This window comes from Periplaneta americana, chromosome 3 (genome assembly GCF_040183065.1).
Source record: "Periplaneta americana isolate PAMFEO1 chromosome 3, P.americana_PAMFEO1_priV1, whole genome shotgun sequence".
In the NCBI taxonomy this organism is placed as follows: Eukaryota; Metazoa; Arthropoda; class Insecta; order Blattodea; family Blattidae; genus Periplaneta; species Periplaneta americana.
Window position 1 is genome coordinate 104,345,389 of NC_091119.1, and position 23,865 is coordinate 104,369,253.

General features: G+C 34.1%; 1 long non-coding RNA gene across 5 annotated transcripts; it reads right to left on the reverse strand.

Annotated features, from left to right (window-relative positions):
• Positions 1-17: 17 nt before the first annotated feature.
• On the reverse strand, positions 18-22,916 carry LOC138696351 (uncharacterized). Of its 5 annotated transcripts, XR_011331361.1 has the most exons (8): positions 22,276-22,347; positions 18,961-19,008; positions 18,766-18,846; positions 6,864-6,944; positions 5,374-5,471; positions 4,505-4,569; positions 953-1,061; positions 18-137 (listed from the first exon to the last, which is right to left on the reverse strand). It is a non-coding gene; the product is annotated as an uncharacterized lncRNA (long non-coding RNA). The 5 variants fall into 5 exon arrangements; XR_011331359.1 differs by having other exon boundaries at positions 4,480-4,569; positions 18,961-22,916; XR_011331358.1 differs by having other exon boundaries at positions 928-1,061; positions 18,961-22,914.
• Between the last annotated feature and the right edge of the window lie 949 nt (positions 22,917-23,865).

Sequence of the window (23,865 nt, forward strand, 5' to 3'; positions counted from 1 at the left end):
CTCGCATTTCTGTTCCAATCTTGGTTCCACAACGAGTTGTTCCACATTCCTGTGTTAACGCACATTGCGATACGAGCTGCCAACTTCCTGATATGCCATCACCTGGGTGTCGAGAAACCAGGAACTTCGTACCTTTCCTGAAATATTAAGATCAGATTAGTGATATTACATTCTTTCAATTTGCAACAGTTGTTGACCATTAAGAGTCAAATGTAGAAAAATTTACCCCGTTTTTTCCCTCCAAAATTTATGGCTATTTATCAGAACTTTCAGTGCATAATTTAAAGAGTAGAAAGAGGATATAATGAACAAAGAAAGTTATGTAGTTGCATTAGTCATTACGAATGTGTTTTCACAACTATCGCCTTACTTAACAGCCCTAATCTGAAGAGAATTTTGTTAATCTTCTTAAATAGAGTGATCGGCGAAGAAGTTTCACCAAATCATGTTTCTTAACTGATGCAATAAACAAGACTGCGGTTTCAGTGTTCGTTTCTTAACTCGGTGCAGTATTTCGACTCTTACATTAAATGCTTTATATAATAGTTCAATAATAGTCTCCGCATAAATGGAACGTACGCGCAACACGCCCGAGGGACTGGTTTGCAGCGTTGCGGTTTCTATTACCTATTTACACTAAGGACTGAATAAAAATTTGAACAGGAAATTACTAAACGTTGAGAAACGAAGTGGGAAAATGATTATACTGTTTCCTGTACAACAGAAGTAAAGGAATCTTTCAGTTAACACTATGAGTGCAACTAGCGATGTTAGGAAAATACACATCACTTAAAACAATGTTCATAAATTATAACAAGCCTATTGAATTTGTTTACATCCCACAAACTGCTGTTCACTTTGTCAAATAGTTCCCTTAAAAAACTCTTAAATTAAAAGAAAGGACATAGAACTAACGAAGTTTCATACCAGAATAAAGTTACGGATGAAGTACCTATTAGAGCTCTTATCTTGGTGTAGACAATGGCTTTCTTAGAAGAGCAATATCCTTTCAGTTGGCTGGTACGTTGAGTGAGGGATCTCACTTCGGACAGGAGCTCCAACTAAAGAAATTGGAAACCAAACGTCAGTATACTGCACACGAAGTGAATAATACTGCAACTTGTTAAAAAGAGTGAAGCAAATCAATCATTCTCCAAGCCATAAACATCCAGAAGTAGGCTAATCAAGTCGCTAGGAATGAGACTAAGATGTAGTCAAAATTAGCACTTAAGACAGCAAAAATCATTAACTTCAAAACTCCAGAAAAAGACTTCTCTTCGTGCATAGTAACTACAGATCATTCAAAACGCAGTTCGAGCAATGCCAGTATCCACTTTCGTGCACTAGACCTAAGAAGTCAAGGATGCAAAATGAAGTTAAAAATACAGTTATCGAAATTTTTAGAGACAATAAAAAATAAAAAATTAAAGACTAGAAGATATATACAATTCCGTCAAAATCCGAGTAAAGCAAGCAATAGCATATCAGCAATGTCAAGTAAATGTTATCCAGAATTTCAACTGTAATTACCAATTCATTATTTTGTTCACTATAAAAACCACATTTTTTATTTCCTTGTTGAAAGTACAATTTCCCAGTAGGAGGTTACTAAATCAATTTGATTCTATAAAAGAATCATTTCGTATGACCGAACATCTTCAATATCATTTCAATAAAAGTAAATGTTACTCTTACAATTTCAACCTGTGAACCGCTATTAACAGTTTTCTATGTGACCTGAAATTCAACAGAATGAAAACCTTTGTAGAAGATTTAGTCTTCTAATTTATCTGACCGCAACTATAACTTAATATATTTAACTATTTTTAGTTTGAATATAATGTCCTAGAAATATTTTTAGTGCTTTAAAATAAATTAGACTAAGCACAAGATAAAATTATCAATAATGCTAGACAATATAGTAGCTCGTGTAAAAATGGGAATCGTCATTAAAAATTTGCTAACAAACTGTCCAATTGGTGTTTAAACCCTTTAGTGGTTATGATGCATCTGTACACTTCATGATCCAAAGCATCCCTCAGCACAACGTATCATCAATCTCCACAAAACACCTGAAAATATCGAAATAAGGCATAAATTTGCAATAGAAGTTCGCCATGCATAAATCGATCCTGTTTCGCCAAGAAAATGTGCCTCAATACGAATTTAGAGAGAATTCGTTTTTGGTTTATATATATTAAGAACCACATCAAATATCTTACAAAAACTGCATTTAACGAAATTCGCGCAAAATTTACAATGAATTGCGATATAAATTGTTTCTAGACAATTTATGGACGCATTCGCATATATGAGGCGTTCAGAGCTGAAGTGGATCAAGTCCATGAGACGTAGTTTTGAGATAACAGGACTTAAAGTTATCTTGCTCTAGTGGATTATCTAATTTCACTAGCAATAATTTTATTGCTCCATTCTCAAATTCTAGATTTATAAAATATAAACAATTGTGATGTTAATTGATGCAACGTTTTGGTGACTTGATCCACTATGGCTCAGAACATCGTGAACAAATAATCTGAGCCAAAAGTGACTGATGTCACCTACCGGCGAATGCTTGGAATTAAGACTTGGTCCATTACTGCTCGGAAAAGATCCAATTTCAGATAATCAGAAAATGAATAAAACTCAATTTATGAAAATTTATCACTTGATCCACTTAAGCCCTGAACGCCTCGTGTGTCTGAAGTTAAATCACAACTCCAAATTTTGTTCACACTTAGTCTCAAATTATATTCAGTTACATCTTGAGTAATAATACATATGGACAGGTTAGTATTACCAAACATTGCCAATTTCGCAGATTTCAGCTTTATAAAATACTTTCACAAAAAATTACACAAACCATTACGTACTATACACCGAATTTCGTAATTCCGGCACATTTCCTTGTTGCCACCCCTTGGACACGTTGAGTCAGAGGATGATGAAGGGGAAGTTAATAATGGTCCGCCACTACTGTTCAATAATTGTTTTATAAATTTGGAAGAAATTTGCTTTGGTGGCTCACGTAGCATTTTCTCACACCTGGACATATCTGTCCACGCCTTTCTGACTACCTAAGGGGGCTTCTGAACTAATACGTAAAAAAAAAAAAAAAAGCGTAACAAGGCGCAAACACACACATCTCTAGATCGGAAGACAACTCCGCTCACCTTTCCGGCAGCCAATCAAGCCGTCGAGATCCACAGCCATCAACAAAATCAACAAATTAATCTACAAAATCGTAAACATAATATGCACCTCCATCAAAACATTTATTAATTTAACATCACAAAGTGCACGTATGTATCAATTCTCAATAACTTCATTAACTTTAATTATATTTATTCATTAATTCTCAATTGCATTATATATTATACTTGAATTGCATTGTATAATATTATATTATATTATATTCATGTATCAATTCTCTATTGCTTCATTACTTCAATTGAAATGCATTTATTATACATCTCCATATTAGCGTTAAGACTTAGTTATATTTACTTATATTTAACATTTAATAAAATTATGCTCCATTATGTTTACGATCACTACTGGCTGTTTCACTCTAGAACAAGGGGACGAATCCATTGCATGCGTCAATTCTGCTGTATGGATACCTTCTGTGACTTCATGAAATTCATATTCAAATCGCAGTATCCTCCGATTAATTTATGTGAATATTTTCCAGGCTATTTCCGACTAGATGAAGAAGAGAAGAGAATTTTGTGTTCAGAAGGTACCCAGCTATTCTAACTAAACTAGTTAGGTCAGAGTTGTATGCCACACTCAACATTCAAAATCGAATGAAGAGTTTCAGCACTTAACTCTACCCTGACGCATGCCGATAGATTCAGTGAAGAGGTCGTATTCATAGTTTAACAATAATTCCAATTATTAATCGTGATTATGTGTGTTATTTCATTCCAGAGTTATTTCTGTGCATTTTATCATGTTCCTCTTTTTACAATGTTCTACCCAATTACACTTCACTGTATAGGGCCTACCAGTAATATTAGGAGTTTGATTTTAAGACATTTAAGTTGATAATTCACAAAATTTGGAAGAATTATTACAGACCTCTTCACTATACTGCTTTATGTCCGCCTCTGGCTGAGCCGCATGGTTGCCAAGTCTCATACAGCCTGTCGCACTGCGCTACCAATGCAACCCCGTACATTGGCACGTCTTACAATTAACATCCTGACAAAATAGAGGGTGCCTAACAACCTGACATGACAACGACGCGCGGAAAAGATGAAAACCACAACACAAACAAAACAATGCAGTACTACGTCCTTAATTGTGCAGTGACATCTCTAATCAGGCCAGCCAACTTGACGCTTAAGAACTAAAAACCCTACAGCGGAACTACAACCACCTTGGAGAGATGGTTCGCGAATTTTTCTGAATGGTTCAGCCAGTGACCCTTACTGATCATAAAGCAGCAGAAAGTGACAAAATGTGCAATCCTACTATTCGTAGAGATCTCGCAGGAGACCTTTTCAATTCGGCTGCAGTTGGAACGGGTAGTGAGTGAAGTCCACTTTAGTCTTGCGTTGGAACCTGAAAATAAAGACTTAGACATTTACCTATACGATTATTTATCAATGTCGTAAACCGCTTCCTAACGGGAGAGAAACTAATTTCATAATTATTTCATATTACCGGACTTTTAAACATACAGCTACAATAAGCTCCGTGTCAGTGTTTTTTTTTTTTTTTTTTAAGATATTTGCGATTTATCCATGTAATTTTGTATTGTATTGTATTGAATCCTAGACCTAGAATCTTTGAATTTATAAAAAAATTAGTAAAGAAATGCCCTCATCCAATTCATCCAAACCTTTGAAAATTAAAAAAAAATGTATATTAAGCACTTCGTTATTAATGAACATTTTAAACTATTTAATTTTTATTTACAATTTTAATTTTGTGTTGAATCCTCCCCTCCGTACAAAATCACTCTTTCAAGGGAATGCTAGAATTAAAACTAAAGAATGAATTAATAGTGGGCCTACATTAAGTAACCGAAAATATATTAACGGAAAATTTTAAGCAAAATTAATATCTGATACACACTGCTAGTTAAGTGCACACTTCTATTATGTCCTAAGCGCAAGAATCTCTAACTGCAATAAAACCGGTCAAGTTTTCTGTACACCTGAACTTATGATTAGGTTTCTGTATGGCTCAAAATTATGTCAGACAGAAATTTATGCTTTCTTTTTGTTTATATATAGATCAAATTTAATATACAACAGCTTTACTGCATTCCTGAAATATTTGTTTTCAGGAGTTGAAATGTTTTGCATTTACATCAACTACGTTTTAAAAGAACAGTGTTCGAAAATATAGGATGCAGCTTACTTGGGGAATCCTCCGTTTTCCTGTTCAGAGTTCAGGATCTGTAGTACACATCGCTTGAAGTTGTCAGGCTGTCTGTTTCAGGATGTGTGATGCATATTCTGGAAGAGAAACGGTCAAAGAACAGTTAATGAAATACTGGTAAATCTAGAAAACGTTTGTCAATATGACAGACATCGAGGATCAACAAGAGGTTAGGTTTCGATTTTGGAGGTTTTTGATTTGCCCTGCATTATGAGTTCTTTGGTAGGTTTCCAAGCTTGGGTAACGAGTTTGAGAGTCTACCCTGAAATTAAAAGCCACATTCAAACAACGGGTAGTGTCATGTCCTTTCTTTGCTAAGGAATGTTTGTATCCATTGTGATTCGCCACATTGTAATCAATAAGCAACCTGAAAATTTAAGTTTTCTTCCTTAAGAGTCTCCGTAAAGCTCGGGTAGTATCATTTCTCGTTTACCATCACTAGAACACGAAGTGACGACAATAAAGCACATCGAAAGTAATCCTGTCCATGTCAAAGCCTTTAACCTCTAAAAAAATAATTTGTAGTGTGGAAGAAGAGTATTTCTGTAGTGCTGACAATATAAAGTGCTTTATAAGACACAGAAATAGGCTACTATCTTTCGCCAGTTTTGTGGAAGACATGTTTGGAACCACGTTTCTTTGAGCAGTTATCACAAATGGAAAATCAAAATGTATGCATCAATATTAATTAAAACTATTGATTTTAAGTCCGTAAGTTAAGATGAACTATTAATATCCTCTATATTTTAATGTTCTAGTGAACGTACAAAAAATCCAATTAATATTTCTGAAAATTTTGGAATAAATTGAAAAAATGTGCCAAATTTTTCCCGCAAATTAGTGAAAGGATTTGAACGACTTCTTATGAAGTCTGAAGATGTAATTTAAACTTCTTAACCAAGGTAATTTTCCTAGTTTAGTTTTGGAATCAATAATTTTGAAGTAGTAAAATTTTCGAATTCCTACACTGTCCTAGGAAAATTACTTTAGTCTTCAAAAATATAGTTCTAGGCTTTCTAGAAAGATCCCTGTCCTTTCAAGAGTTTCCGAAAAAAATATTGGCATTAATATGTCTTAGTTTTCAATTTTTCCATCCAGACATCTGTCATCACTTACGGTGATTTCAATTCAATGTTAGGCCTACTTGAAAAAGTACCCGAAACTGAGGACTAATTACAGCAGCTCTTGTTTCATTATAATTTAACTTCTAAACGTAAAAAAAAGCTTTATTTTTGTATCTGAGTGACGATTGTGTATTTAATTTAAATTAAATTGGAACACTTAATGGTCCATCATTATTTACTTTTAACTTTTATTGAATATGTAATGATTTACTATCATACATTATACATATTTAATTCAGATTGCTCCCAAAACATGTAGGCCAATCAAGACAGCGCTACTCTGAGTCTTGCGCTATGCTATAGATTATTATATCGGATGAATTAAGATGAAAATGCACTACTCACTCTTTATACTTGAGATGTGGCGACTCCATCTTCATGTCATATCTTACAGACCTCTTGTACTCTTCCCAGTTTAGTTGAATTCTCCCATGGAACAAAATTGAATTGTGTAAATATAACGTTTAATTGCTGACTAGTACAACTTTTGCATGATGAAAGAAATTTTTTGCTTCTCACATAATGAGGCTAAACTGAGCACACTGTTCATTATCTGATGTGAAGTGCGTATCAATTTCGGTTAATGCAATATTTTATTGTGAAGTTCATTTCTGGGCATCCAATCTCATTTCAATTTCTTAACGTCGTAGTCATTCCACCTAAACCCCCTTCTAGATTTCTCGAGAGAGTCGAGTGCAATATTTTATTGTGAAGTTCATTTCTGGGCATCCAATCTAATTTCAATTTATTAACGTCGTAGTCATTCCACCTAAACCCCCTTCTAGATTTCTCGAGAGAGTCGATTAACTTCTAGCATGTTTTGAAAATTTTCTTAGGAAAATTGTGGTTTAAAGTTAATGAATACTGAAACAGTATTACGAATTATGATGATTGGAGAAGGAAACTACGTTCTTAACCATTTTAATTCATACGGACATATTAATTATCCGATATTTATATAACAGAGTCCGGATTTTACAAGAAATTGAGAAATTTTTTCTGAAAAATTTCGAGCTAAATAGAATCGTACAGTCCTAGAAATGTTTTGTCGCACATACTTTGTAAATCCCAAAAGGGAGGCAGTGCACATGATCAGACATAACGAAACAGAACTAATTTTTATTACTTCAACTAGTCTACTTGTGAATCCGGTCGCTCATCCTCTGATCATGCGCACTGCCTCCTTTCTGGGACTTCGAAAATATCTGTGCGACAAACCTTTTTTTCTAAGATTGTACAGCTGTCAAAAGAAAAAGTGGCCGCTCTCCTGAAACAAAGTTCCCTCCGGGTATCTTCGCTACAATTCGAAGACAGGCGATGTTACATGTTGTTGGACCACGTTGCCTGATATCTACAGTTATAATTGAAGTATTCTGTGTGTTATCGATAGCATAATGGTAGCGTTCAGGCCTCTTATTCATGAGGTCCTGCGTTCGACTATAACCACGTGCTTTTTATGTTCTTTTTTGTTCTGTTTTTGAGAGAGACAAACTATACATAATGGCTCCTTTCACTTTTACGATTATTTTAGTAATTAACATCAGGTTCATTAATATATTATGCCATGACTATCATTATGATATTGTGGCTGCAAATGGAAAGAAAAAAGATATTATCAATAAAAATATCTTTCGTGGCATAAACAAAACAAATTTACTGGTGTCGGCCTTAAAACATTCAAACAATTAAGCGTTCAAAAAACAAAACAAAAAGCCACAATTCAATATTTAGTCTATCTTCTTATCTCGATCATTTTGCAGTCGAGTGGGCATGGAATTGACTAGTCTTTGCAAATAGCGACTGTTTAAGACATGATATTCCAGGCATTCTGAACATACATAAGTGTTCAGTTCAGTTCAGTTCAGTTCAGTTCAGAAGCTCTGAGAGTGCAGACGGGTTTTTTGTATGCTCCGTGGTGCGAGTTACTACAGTCTTAACAATGGGTAGAAACAAGGGTGCAAACTGTGAAGGAGGGAGTGGGAAGGATCAGGACAGTCAGATTATTTCCACACTCAAACTTATGTTTGAGGATCTTAAATCTTCAGTGCAGATGGAGGTGAATGAACTAAGAAAATCAGTTGAATTCATGTCTTCCAAGTTCGATAGTCTTAGAGAGGAATTGGCGCACACAAGACATGAACTCAACTCCACGCAGGAGGAGATGAAGAGGCTAGTGAAAGAAAATGACCATCTTAAGCAGGAAGTGAGTGATCTGCAGCAGTACACACGCAGAGACAATATAATGTTATTTGGAGTTCCGGAGGTCGATGAACAATCAACTTATGAAGTCATTGACCAAATATCGGAAGTCATAGGCGGTAGTGAATTGGTGCAACATGATGTAAGCATAGCACATCGTATACCATCCAGGCCAGGAAAGACACGTCCTATTGTCATCCGCTTCACAAAGAGGAGAAGTCGTGATGAATGGCTCCAGCTGTTCAGGAACGAGGCCAAGAAAGACGACAGCGGCCCTGGGATTGCGACAAAGAAAGTCAACAGGGAACTTCCGGAAGGAAGAATCACAGCAGGTGACCAACTGACAGCAGTGACCAGAGACCTTTTGAACAAGACAAGGGATGCAGCACGACTGAAGAATTATAAATTTGTATGGACAAGAGACGGTAAGATATTTGCAAGAAAAGATGAAGCCAGCCCCGTGAGTAAAATCACTAATGTTGACGATGTAAATAATTTGTAAATACTATTGTGTCGTTAACCACGTTTAATTATACAATATAATTGACTTAAAAATGGCTAGTAATACTATATTAAATGAAATCCATCAGTGCAAATTTAATAACAATAATAACACAATGGTTTTTAACGATTTACTTCACTGCAATGAGTATATTACCAATATTCTATCAGATCTTAAAATATTTCACTTAAACATTCGTAGCATCAACAAAAATTTTTCCGAACTCTGTGTTTTACTTAATAATTTTTCCTTTTACTTTGATATTATAGTTCTAACTGAAACCTGGCTTGATCATGACTCTGGCTATGATATTAATGGTTATAAAAAATTTGTTAAAAGTAATAAGTATAATAAATGTGATGGTATAGTTGTATATTTCAAGGAAAACATCGTAGTGTCTTTAAGTGATATTGACATTTCCCATTGCAACGCTATACATTTTCAATTAACACTTATTAATGATACTCTTGTTAACCTAACTGCAATTTACAGATCTCCAAAACTATGCAAAAATGAATTTCTGAAAAATTTTGAAAGCTTCTTGTCAATATACAAAGATTTAATCAACCATGTTATTCTTGGTGACATAAACATTCAAATTTTAGAAAATAGATTAGATAATTTTGGCAACACGTATTTAAATATCATGCATGAATATGGATACGTGAAATACTTAAATTCCATTACTCGTCCATCATCCAATTCATGTCTTGACCATATTTTCCTAAAAACGGGAAATAACTTAAATTTTATACCTGGAGTATATGCAAGCGCAATAACAGATCATTATATGACTTTTGCATTGTTGTCAATCAGTAATAAAAGTATTAGCAGAGAAGCCACTGAACCTTCGGACAATTATAAGCTAATTATAAACCATAAAAGCCTATTATCAAATATTAATAATATTAATTGGGAATCTATATTCTACAATGAAGACGCAGATACATGTTTCGATAATTTTTATAAAATACTGTGTAACCTAATTTGTAAATATTCTAATCATGTCCCTCTCAAATTCTCAAGTAAGTACAAAAAAATTAAACCTTGGATTACCACAGGTATTGTTAAATCAATACGATCTAGGGATAAGTTAGCTAAGCAAGTTAAACGAGACCAACAAAACAATGTTTTATTAAATTACTACAGAAAATATAGAAATATTCTCACTAATGTAATAAGAAATCAGAGAATCAAATATTATTCTGAAAAATTTAACAAAAATAAAAATAATCCAAAGCAATTTTGGAAGACCATAAACGAAGCTACTGACACCCAATGTAATAAAAATAGTATATTAAAGACAATTATAAGTCGAAATGGAATAATTGAAAATAAGGAAACTATCGCAAATGAATTTAACAATCATTTTACTAATGTAAGTCATGACATCGTATCTAATATAAAAAAGAAAGTATTTGGTACTCATCACTATAAGCTTTATAATAAAAGTATATCATCTATGTTTATGTTTCCTGTAAACGAATGTGAAATCATTAATATTGTAAACAGTTTAAAAAATAATGTGGCTCCTGGTATTGATGGTATTACAACAAATACCCTGAAACTTATTATCGAAGCTATTTCTAAACCACTTGCCTTTATATTTAATTTGTACATATCTCAAGGTGTATTTCCCTCAGCCCTAAAACATGCTGTGGTGATACCAATTCACAAGTCTGGTGACAAAAGTAATCTTAATAATTACAGACCCATTTCACTATTACCCAGTCTCTCTAAGGTATTTGAAAAATGTATTAAAAACACGGTTAATAACATTTTTAGAAAAAAAAAATAAACTACTAAATGATAATCAATTTGGTTTCAGAAAATATTTGTGCACTGATGATGCTATTATGGCAGTTACCTCAAAAATAATTCAAGAATTAGATGTAGGAAATAAATGTCTAGGAATTTTTCTAGACTTACAAAAAGCTTTCGATACGGTCAATCACAGTATACTTTTGAATAAAATGGATAGATTAGGAATTAATGGAATTGCTTTGAAATTATTTAAATCTTACTTAAGTAACAGAACTCAAGCAACTAAAATAAATGATCACCTTAGTAAATCACGTAACATTGATATAGGTGTACCTCAGGGGACGATTTTAGGTCCTGTTTTGTTTTTAATATATATCAACGATTTACTTAAAATTGACATTGAGAAATATTCTGGTACTCTGTATTCTTATGCTGATGATACTGTGGTTATATTTAGCGGTTCGAGTTGGAATGAAACTTATCAAAATTCTAACAGTGGTATTAATATTATCAAAGAATGGCTGGATGCTCACTTACTTTCTTTGAACGTTTCTAAAACAAAATTAATACCATTTTCATTAACATCACATGGCCTTGAGCAACTAGAAATAAATAATAATATAAGTATAACTATACATGATTGTAACCTACCTACTTGCTCATGTAACGCTTTGAGTATATCCTCACAAGTTAAATATTTAGGCATTATTATTGACCAACATTTAAAATGGGACAAGCATATCTCCTTTCTGTGCAACAGATTGCGTAAAACAATCCACAAATTTTCCATTCTACGCTCTTATTTACCTGTTTATGTTCTGCGTACTGTGTACTTAGCTCTGTTTCAATCAATAATTCAGTATGGTATTTTAGGTTGGGGAGGAATGGCAAAATCGACTCTCCGTCCTTTAAATCTGCTCCAAAAAAGAATTATCAAAATTTGTCTATATAAACCTTTTGATTACCCAACAAAATTAATTTTTCAGGAATTTGGCGTATCAAATCTAGAACAAATTTATAAACAAAAATTGCTGATTTACTTCCATAAAAACCACAATAAATTTAAATATGATCCTCATGAATACCAGACGAGACAAAACTACAGTTTCTTTCTAAATACTCCCAAATGCCACACAACTGCTGGATTAAAACACAGCAGAAATTTTGGACCCAAAATATATAATACATTAATTAGAGCTTACCCTGAGCTAAGTACACTTAACACACATAGATTTAAGAAACAAATCAGATTAATTATTTAATTGTTTATGCCAATTGAGTTAAAATTGTTACTCTAATATTCATGTACTTCTGTATTTTCTATTTGTATATAGACCCTGTTATTACATGCTGTATATATTTTACCATTTATTAATGTGATTGTGCTCAATGAACTCTCGTAATTTTGTGATATATTTTGTGTAACTGATCTGAACTGCGCCCGAGCACGAGCTTCTGCTCTTTCGGGCTGCAATGCCTAATGTAGCTCAAGTGTATAGTATTAATAAATATTATTACTATTACTATTATTATTATTATTATTATTATTATTATTATTATTATTATTATTATTATTATTATTATTATTATTATTATTATTATTATTATTATTATTATTATTATAAGGATTAAATCTACTGTAAGAAATTTATACTAATAATAAATCTGTTCTGTCCATGGGCAGGTCTTTCATTGCAAACCCAGCAATCTCCAATCTTTCCTATTTTCTGTCTTCCTCTTAGTCTCCGCATATGATCCACATATCCTAATGTCGTCTATTATTCTTTTCAACCAGAGACCCAACCAATAACTTTTTATCTTTCTAATCAGTTTCAGCATCATTCTTTCTTCACTCACTTTTTCAAACAATTTTATTTCTTATTCTATCTGTCCACTTCACACGCACCGTTCTTCTCCACATCCACATTTCAAATGCTTCAATTCGTTTCACTTCATTACGTCGTAATGTTCATGTTCCTTCCCCATACAATGCCACACTCCACACAAAGCACTTCACTAGTCTCTTCCTTAGTTCTTTTTCCAGAGGTCCGCAGAAGATCCTTCTTCTATTAAAAGCTTCCTTTGTTCATGTTTGCAGTTTTTCTTGGGGAGGATAGGCCTAAATGCGGTAACATCCCGTTGCTTTCCGCACACCACTATCTCTTTCGCATCTTATTAAATTCCAGGGGGCCCAAGCGTGGAGATGAGGAGAGTGGATTCGACTAATTGGGCCCTCCGGACTTCACCGAAAGTCACGGCAAGGGTTAAATATTAATTCTATCGGGATGTTTGACCCTATCAGAGATCGGGAAATCTCAATTAGCCTTTGCCCCCTGCATCCTGGACTAGCTTCTACGAATCATCAGAAAATCTTAGAGTGTGATTGGGCCAATTTTTCCGAAAATGTTTCCACACTTTTGCCCTCGTAGCTCAGCGGACGAACGTCGGAATTTAGATGTCAACGTCTCAGGTTCAATTCCTCGTTACTCCTTTTCATTTTATTGTGGTTCAAGATAGTATAATGTAATAATACAAAAAGAAAAACTAATAACAGTATTATGCAACTGGATTTTTCCAAACCTAATATTAAATTTATGTTATTTATATCGCTAAAGAACGATTACAATATAAATAACTTGAATATTATTTATACAGTATCACTAAAGAACGCTAACACAATATAAATGATAAATATCGGTTTGTTTAATTAATATAAGATATTATATAATACGTATTTAATTATCTAAATAAAATAACCTATTTTACAAAGAAAGATATTTATTTGTGCTATAATATTTACTTACATAAAATAGAGATTATTTATATTGCGAAAGAACAATAACAATATAAATAACTTTAATATTATTTTATAATGCTAATGAAGGAAAACAATATAAATGATAACTTTAATATTATTTATATCGCTAAAGAACGATAACAATATAAAAAACGTGAATATTATTCATATCGGAATTTCACAGATTTATTACAGATGTATTTAAGAAATTGTAGAAGAATAGTAATTAGTAACAGTGTCCTATTTATTCTTCTTGGTGCCAAATTTGTAACTTTTAAAAGTGTGGTTACTATGTTGAAGTGTATGTATTGCAACGGATGCTTGATTTGTTATGTGAGTCAGTTATGGGATGCTTGATGTCGTCGCAATGTCGTAATTATAGTTTGATTGTGTCTGTGTGACTATTGTGTATTAATTTATGATGTATAGTACGGAAAGCTGCATATTTGTGTTATAGAAGTGTTACGTATGTGTGTTAATGTTTTTGTATGTTTCAAATTGATAACTGATATTTGTTTTGCAATCGCAATGCCTAATTTACGGATTGTTTATGTTTTGTTTACATCGCGTAAGCTAATTTAATTTTCTTTTCCATTTCTCTTTATGCTTATCTTTTTTGTGTATAAAACTATAGCCCTAACATACATATGTAAAATAGGGCTAACCCCCATTGGAGATACTGTAGCTACAATAGTAATAATTATTATTCATATCGTTATAAAACGATAACAGAATACAAATGATGACTTTAATTTTATTCATATCTCTAAAGAACGATAACAAAATATAAATAACGTGATATCCATAAAGAACGATAACTGGATATAAATGATAATTTGAATATCATTTACATCGCTAAAGAACGATTAAAAAATAAAATGAGAACTTAAAGAAGGCCCGAACCCAGAACCTTTGAATCATTAAACCAGCACTCTACCGCTGGTCTGCGAGGAGCAGATATGGAACACTTTCATAGTTCCGGAACTGCTTGTACAAGCACATGCATCGTGTAACATCGCCGCGACCCGAAGTGGACTTTGAAAATATTCGTTGTTCACGAGTGGGGCCACTTGTTTTTTTTTTTGACAGCTGTACATGCTAATGTACAGTTTCCCTGGAAAAGGATGAGACGATTGAATATTCCTAAGTCTCAGATGTAAGACACTGCGCATGATCGGAGACCAGAGCACCGATACACAAGATAACGAATATTGAGTTACTTAAATTCAGGCTATTTGGTTTGTTACTAGCATTGTTCCGAAATTCAATTAAAAAACTGCAAAAAATATGATAATATTACGTAAATAAAAGATAAATATATACATAAATCGTGTAGTTAAATCGACAATGGACCTTCATGACTAGATCGACACTCCGCACAGAAAGGAAAGCTTTCATGTCGTTTCCATAGCTCAGACGGTAAGACTTCTGCGTGTTGTGTAGAAGAGTGCGAGTTCGATTCTTAGTCTACACAACAATTTTTTTTTGTCTAAATAACGTTGAAATAGCTAAGTCACGTTGAAATATAGTTTTACAAAGTCCTGAGATTAAGTGTTAATGATCGGAAACAATACAAAATTACAAGTTATAATATTATAAACGTTAATGTAATGAATGCATTTATACACACACACATATATACAATGTAAATGCATATATATTGAAAACTAACAATTAAAATGAAATTAAAAAAATATATAATAATAGACAAACTTTTACAAAGGTTTAGAGTCCTTAGGCTATGTCATTTGTTGAGTAATTATTACAATAATTTATTAATAGCTTTCCCACATGTGTAAGAAATGCACTCGCAAAAAAACAATTTTTGTTAAAAGTATGGCTTTGGATTATTTCATTCTCACCCCTGCATTTAATTTTAGCTATTTTATCTATGTGTTTGCATTCAATTTTATTCATGTTATGATTGAATGTATAAGCACTGTTGCAGTTATTGACTAATTACATATATTAATAATAATTATTAAATACATCTGTTAAGTAACCAATTGCAGTATCTTTTGCAAAATCTTGAATGTTTAAGTTGTCAATAATATTTCTGTACTATATACTATAATACGTTAAAAGAATTTGCAATAGATTTGGGATCCTCTACTTTATAATCACTGGTTTTAATGAAAAAATATTTTCTTTCTTAGGATATCTACAAGTTTAAATTTAATAATATTACGAATAGGTTTAATTGCATTATCTGAATTTTGTACTTTTCTACTCAAATATATTCTATTTCCCTCTTTCATAATTTTTGATAAATTACACTGTACTTCTTGCAGTATTTAAGAACATGAAGATCATTACATTGCAACTCATTACATATAGATTCTTCTTTTTAATACACGAGATTTTGAAGTCCCTGCGTTATCTACATGTTTTAACTTTTGAATTTTTTCACAACATTGAGTGGAGAACATCCACTGAAGTGATTATGAAATTAAGTAAAAAATTCAATATATTTACTCTTAATATCAGTTGTACCAGTATCATATATGTTTTTCCAAGATTCATTTTGTAGACATAAATGTAAATAATCACTAGATACAGCAATTGCGATCCTTTCTTAGTTTTTAAATTAATATTTTGAAATTGTTCAGTGACATTGGAAACACATAGGATTTGTTTATCATGGTCAGACAAGCCATTGATTATAGGTTCTGTCGAATAGGAATTCAGTCTAATTCTGTGTACAAAACGTTTATCAATGGCTGTGTTACTTCAGCTTGTATGCTATGGGAAAATGACCCTACGAATACGGTTTCCAGTTTCAAGGAGTGAATTTAATTTACTTTTACGGAAAAGTTCCGAGAGATAATCTATGTTTATGTCACTACAGATCACAAATTCCATATGAGATTTCTAAAGTCTTTTCTTTACAAATTCAATGTTGGCTATAAATATTATTAAATAATGTAAGAAATATGAATGATTGTAGTTATAAGTCTGATTTACATTATAAAAAGCAAGAAGTTACATTCCTCGGCAAGATTCGAACTTTCGATGTTTGGTTTTGTCGTCCAACGCACAACCACGGACCTATTCAATGCTTATTTTAACAACATACAATTTAGCTGTAGCAATGTGGTGTCATAACTTGGGGTTTGTTTATTTAATGTAATTAGATTTAATTTGATTAGTTTCGCAACAATTGGACTTCCTGTTATATCCTGTTATATAGATATTTAATTTAGGGTTGATTTATTAACTCTTACTATGCAAGATGCCTCTTATTTCAATAATTCTATATCATGTTAAATAGTCATTGTCTACACTAAAGTATTATCGTCATCTCTCATTTCTCATCGTAATGGCGAACCGTCGTGACATGAGAGCGAGTTATAGCTCTAGTTGAGGCTGGATATGGGGCTAGATCTGCTGGCCGTTTGGTCGGTGTTCCTGAAAGTACAGCCGCGAGATGGGTTCATCGTTACCAACATTTTGGGGAGGTCGAAAATCGCCCTATTCCTGGGCGTCCGCGGATTTCTTCATTGGAAGAGGATGCTCTTTTATTCGAGACAGTTCGACAGGACCCCTTTCTGACTGCTAACGAAATAAGAGCAGCATCTAACTTTCCCGGCTCTTCACAGACTCTGATCAGCAGGTTGAGGAACCGCGGTATTAGGAGCCGGAGGGCTGCGCAAATGGAAATATTGGGGGAAGCACAAGCTGTCGACCGTCTTGCCTTCGCTACCAATCGAGTGGATTTCGATTGGAGAAATGTAATTTTCTCCGACGAAACAACCATCTCGAGTGATTACGAAGGTCCTGTCCGTGTCTATCGTGAGGATGGTCTCCGACATGATCAGCGCTATGTGCACCGACGTGAAAGATCGGGGCGCTTTAGCATATCGTGTTGGGGGTGGATGTCTTACGATGGACCTGGCGTTACAGAACGCATCGATGGCCGGTTTAATGCGGGAACTTACGAGCACATTCTGGAAAATATATTCCTTCCCTCCGCCCGAGAACGTTTTCCCGAAGGAACATTGCTGTTCCAGCAGGATAACCATCCCGTGCACTATGCTGCAAGCATTCGAAGATGGTTTCAAAGGAGACCCGAGATCGAAATCATTAATTGGCCTCCGAAGTCACCTGATTTGAATGTCATCGAAAATTTATGGGCGGAATTGAAAAAGAGAAGGATAGCCACCTATGCCCACCGACGCCCTCGAAATCGAGACGAATTGTGGGATCAAGTTGTTGACACCTGGGAAGATCTCGCCGGGGATCAGAACTTATTCCACAATCTCGTGACATCCATGCCGGATCGACTTAGAGCTGTAATAGAAGCTGATGGCATGTGGACAAGATTTTAAGTTAACAGGTCTCTTTTGTTTCTCATGATTTTTGTTTGAGGAAGAATACTTTTAACTTCCAAGTAAGATTTATTTTTTTTACGAGGTTCAGCCCACTTGTAAGACCCAGAAATTGGGCATAAATTATTCCATATTTTTCGACAAATTAGACAGTCGAGGAACTCTGAACAAATTAATTACACCTCAATAAAAAAAAGTTTTACCTGGGATCGAACACGAGACGTTTCGGTTATACAATGGAACCGGCACGCTACTATATGAGCTACCGAGACAAGACAGTGATAGCAGCAGTCCAGAATGTAGATCCCTTAGCAGGCATTTGCCATTCGGTACAGTGAAGCAATGATATTTTGGGACTCTAGCTATATTGTGAAATCCTGGCCTTAAATGGCAGTCTTCTTCGTGATCCTTATTCTGGTCCTTGTCCTTGTTGTGGTCCTTGTAACAATTCTTGTACTATCTGTCATGTAATGTATCCCTACGTCGATATCGAGTGAACCGCGCTGTAGAACTTTAACTTCCGACGACCAAGAATCGTCTCATTCTTTTTCAGGGTAACTGTACATATAGTTATAATAGATCAAGAACGTTTTAATATTTTTACAATTATCTTAAATATGCACTACGAGTATGAAAAAATTGAATTACGCTACTCACTGTTCACAGACGACTCCATTAGCAAGACTAACTCTTTGGTTGTCTTCAGACTTCAGTTAACGGCGAGATTCAGCCTCCATCCTGAAATGAAAAGTCTCATTGAGACGAGTAGTTTCATCAGTCATCACATTTTTTTGTCCTAGAATTTATATCGAAGAAATTAAAATAGCAAAATTTTAAAACTATGTTGCTCACCGTTAACAGTTTAGATGTGATGAATCCACGAAGAAGGCATCGGGTAGTCTGAGTAGTTTATAGGGAAATTTTTGTCAGCTTAATTCTTACGAGACGATTCATGTGAATATTTAGTTCTATTACTGCTTAGTGCAATACCCGTTTACGAGGAATCCTTTACTATGGCTAAAGACTTCTGGAGTCAATATAATAGCGTAATATGTAATGCAATGAAAGGAAACTTATTCAGATTCCTACATATACCGGAATGATACAGAATCGCTTTGAAATAATAAAGATTCTAACTAGTTAGTTAAATTATTAAAATTAGTGGTTTATCTCGTGAAGAATATTAAATCAGAATACGAAAGGATTCGCGATATTTTTCAGAGACGAACTTTGTAATTCCTGCGGTGTTTCGTATATGCACCATACACAATACATTACCGGAATTTTCGTATGAAGTAAAATTCGACATTTAAAATTGTCCAGTAATTTTAGGTTATTTGTACCATTAACTTAAAATCGAACATTTATCCGGTCTTGAGAGATATTCCACATGTCTTCCATGAAGATTTAGAGTTCTTACATGCCAACACGTCAATTACCAGTAGTTTTTACTTCCTAGTGTTCGTCAAAGTAGTAAAGTGGTCTGGTTGTTGTTACCAGGTCGTCTCGTCGAAAATATTGCAGTCAGGAGTAGCCTCCGATTTAAGTGCAGAATAAAATGGAAGGTCATGAAAACTTGACAGAAAATTTTCACTTCATTAGCAAACCGAAGATTAAGCTTACTTTACGAAAAGTAATTACAGTATGCTGTTAAAATCTGTATATTATTCAGTGTAATAAAAGTCAGTTTTATACAAAATTCCAAATTCTACAACTTGCACGAAGTGAAGTTGGAGTTGGAAATATTCAAGGCATATTTATTAAAAAGCTTATAGACTGCCTTCTTCCAGCTTCTAATGAATTTTCCTCTAAAATTCAATGCTTTGAAGACCTATTATAGAGTTTCAAAACCATGGTAAATTCCGTGGCAGACAGAACGTAAATTTAGTCTTATAATCGCTCGAGATGAGAATTTAAACCTGAAATCGTGATTGAAGAAAATTATCAACAAGTCGCTCAGTTCCTAACATGAATTTCTGTAGGCCTGCATAATTGTGCCAGTTTATGCAGTGACAATTACCAATTCTGTTTACTATGAAAATTCATTTTGCAGAATAGGCGTGGAGCACCTGAAAATCCCGAACCGCTTTGCTAGTAATCCTAAATTATTTCAACCAAACCTGTATCAACAGTGAATAAAAATAGCGAAATAAACACGAAGCTGTAGCTTCCATAACGTTATGAAGTCTTATCTTTTGCAAGTTTTGTATGGAACGAACAGCTGAATGTTTACAATAATATTTAAGGAGAAAAAAACATTTATAGGGGATCAAGACTTAACAAAACAGATTTGTTAAAGCAAGAATGAAACCCCCTCTAAGTTTCACGCAACATTTTAAATTTGATGAATTACATCCTGAACAGAGATTTTTCTAAATTTCCAATGAAAATTTCGATACAATATGCTCAATATTCTTGATATTGAAAATAGGCGAGGTTTCCCCACACAACTTCCAAATGTTGCCATTTGTAGAATCAATTTTAATAGAATTTGTTACATTTAAAGCGCTCTTTGGTAACTTGCGCTAATAAATTCTGTTGAATGACTAGGAATAGGTTTGCATTCTCTCAAATGAATTGTACGGCGTATGTTAGTAATGTTACAAAGCAGTTATTGCCGGCCATGCAAGAAGAAAGACGAGACGCGCGTGCGCAAAGTTAGCATGTTAGGGACACCATAAATTCACTCGAGAGTTTCAAACCAGTCTCAGAAAAAGTTTTCAATACCTTAGAATTGGTCAATTCACAGATTAAACAGGTTTATTAAAATTCAAAACAAAGCATTGTAAAATGTCTCCATAGGAGTTAAGTCTCGCTTAAAAAGCCGTTCTAGCAGGTGGGGAAATGCTAACTGCATAGACTAATCCATACTCTATAAAACATGATTTTCTCCACGTTCTCATTCCATGTATTTAGCATTATCCCAAATCCAGCATAACCCTCTCAGAACAGATCTGAGTTTACTTTTTGAGTCAACGGCTTGTTTCGAGAAATGGCGTTACGTTTTCGAAGTCATAACCCAACAGATAATTTATAAAATTTGAGGAAATTTACAGTAAGTCGATCAATTTTAATGTTTATGCCACAATATTCATCGCTAATTAAATAGCTCAACCCGGAAGTTACACGAAATTTAATAAAATCTGTGGTAAATCACAAAATAAAGATAAGGATGTTTTACAATATGAACTCTACTTTTCAAGAAGTTTGTGTTTATGCTAGTATTTTACATTTGTCCAAGAAGTAGTCATTATGCTTCCCGACTTACCACATTTCTAAATCGATCATGAACAGCGTAGTTTTCTTACAGATTTTCTTAACTTCAGAGAAATGCAGATAATTTAATACGTGAAGAAAACCACAGCTTCACATTTCTTTCGAGAGTTAGATGCACAGTTCTTCTGTAGGCTATATACCGCGAACGGTTATACTGAACTACAAGCATTAAGAATTAAGTAGTTACACAATCCTCTGCAATTTTTGAACACACAATATTTATAAGAGTAATTTTGAAACTAAAATTTGATTTCTTGAAACCCCGAGAATCGTCCGATGGCTCAACACTAATTCGATTCGAATCAAGTTTTCGAAAGTGATGCAGGCAGATATTCGAACGTATTACATTGCACCAATTAAATACTGCATACACTTAGTTAATGAGATTAGCTATTACTCTAGTGAAGACTGATCGTACACAGTACACCCAGCATGAAAACATTAAATAGCTACTCGCAGAGTCGCAATACATCTACTACTTACTCGCAATACTAAGAAGTTTAGGTGTAAGTTTCTACTTTCGTTCCATCAAGTTTCACGTCACCTCTACACTGGAGTCTGTACTGTGGAGTCGCTAGTCTTGTCAAATGGCGTAAAGGTCTGCGTTACTTGAAGTCGAGTCTCAGTATTGGCAATGAACACTTTAAGAGGCACTAATGTAATCTGGATGACGAATTACATACAAGCCGTAACGAAATATAAAACACAGAAGTAATAACGAAACAATTTATCACCAACTTTACACCTAATTAAACTTGTTCCTTTGTATTTTCCTAATGAAACATTCTGAAACAAAATGCTTCGTCTTGTGTATATCTGAAATATTGAATATAATTATTTTGATATTTCTAGAAAAATTATAATAAGCTTTCGAACAAAGCCACGTCTTACGAACGGAGTCGCCGCAAGTAGACAAGACGGGCAAATAGTCTTCTCTGGGCGATGGCACTAGCAGCAATAACTGATTACTTGAAGACACAGGTGCTCGAATCCTGAAACTTTCCTCGCAGATGGCGTTCGAGTCGGAAATATTAACCCTCTCCATCTGTCTATGTGGCTCGATGCATTAAGTACGATTTTAATAATTAGAATAACAATAACTTATTTTGTTATGTATAGATTTTGTATTACTTACTGGTAGATTAAATAATTTTCAGTTCTAATTCATTTCTTTGTTATTCCAGGTAATAAAAATTTAATGTTAGTCTTTGTATAGTTCTGCGAAGCCTCGAACTAAAAATCGATAACCGAATTAGATCTTCCGTAATTAAATAGAATTCAACAAAATGGCAAATGAAATAGTACCAATTATTAATATGATTAATGAAACAGTAATACATAACGTAAGCGTTTGCATAATTTCGTACTTTTCCGTAAATTATAGTATCATAGATTCTTCCCCTTCCTTCGTGTAGCGGAACATTTAAATATGTTGCACATTACAGTGCTATCAAAATTGCATCATGAATCTCTACAGTTTTGTAGATATTTCACTTAGTAAAATCCTGCACATTCCTTTCCCTTCTCCTTTCGACTTTATATCCTCCCCCATCCACTTTGCTTTCTCTTCTCTTATATTCTTTAGCCTTATCACATCATGCTCTTAGGACTTATTAATGAAAACATATTATAAATACATTAACCGTTTTCATTTTGCGAACATTTAATATGGAAGACTATATACATATAAATAAAATGTTATAAATATTTTGGAAACAGTAAAGTAATAATTAATAATTAAAATAATTCGACTAATCAACCAATCGATCAATGCGCCCCGCGTCGTGGCGTCGTGGTTTAAGGCATCCTGCCTAGGGCTCGCGTTACAGAGTGCGCGCTGGTTCGAGTCCCCATGGGGAAAGAAATTTTCTCCTGAAATTTCGGCCAGTGTATGGGATCGATGCCCACCCGGCATTGTGATGTATTTGGTAGCGAAAACCGGTTACCAAAGCTAGCTGTATCGACTGAGTGATCATCGTGCTAAGCACACCATACCTCTATTCTGGTTGGATGATCGTCCACCTTTGCTTCGGCATGTAGACGTGACGCCAGCAGCCGGCTAGTCGGTCTGGTCTTTAAAAGGACTGTAGCGCCACGGATTCTTCTTCTTCTTCTTATTATTATTATTATGATTATTATTATTATTATTACTCTATATAATCAATCAAAGGACCGTATACTCTCTAATTGCCCCTTCAGCTCATTTCCTATCTATACAAATGTGTCTACTTACAAATTCATGTTAGTGTTAGTAGCAGTAGCAGTAGCACTAGTAGTAGTAGTAGACATTACACTCAGATAGAAACCTTACCCCACATCTTGGGTTTCTGTCAACATGGGACTCTCATCCGGAATACTAGACTCCATGCAATACGAGGACTTATTGCTAAAAGTCTTCCTTCCTTCTACGAAGTTCACCAAGAAGTCCACTGCCTTGCAAAAGGTGGAAGTTCTCTGCGAGTTGACATCATTGCCATTGAT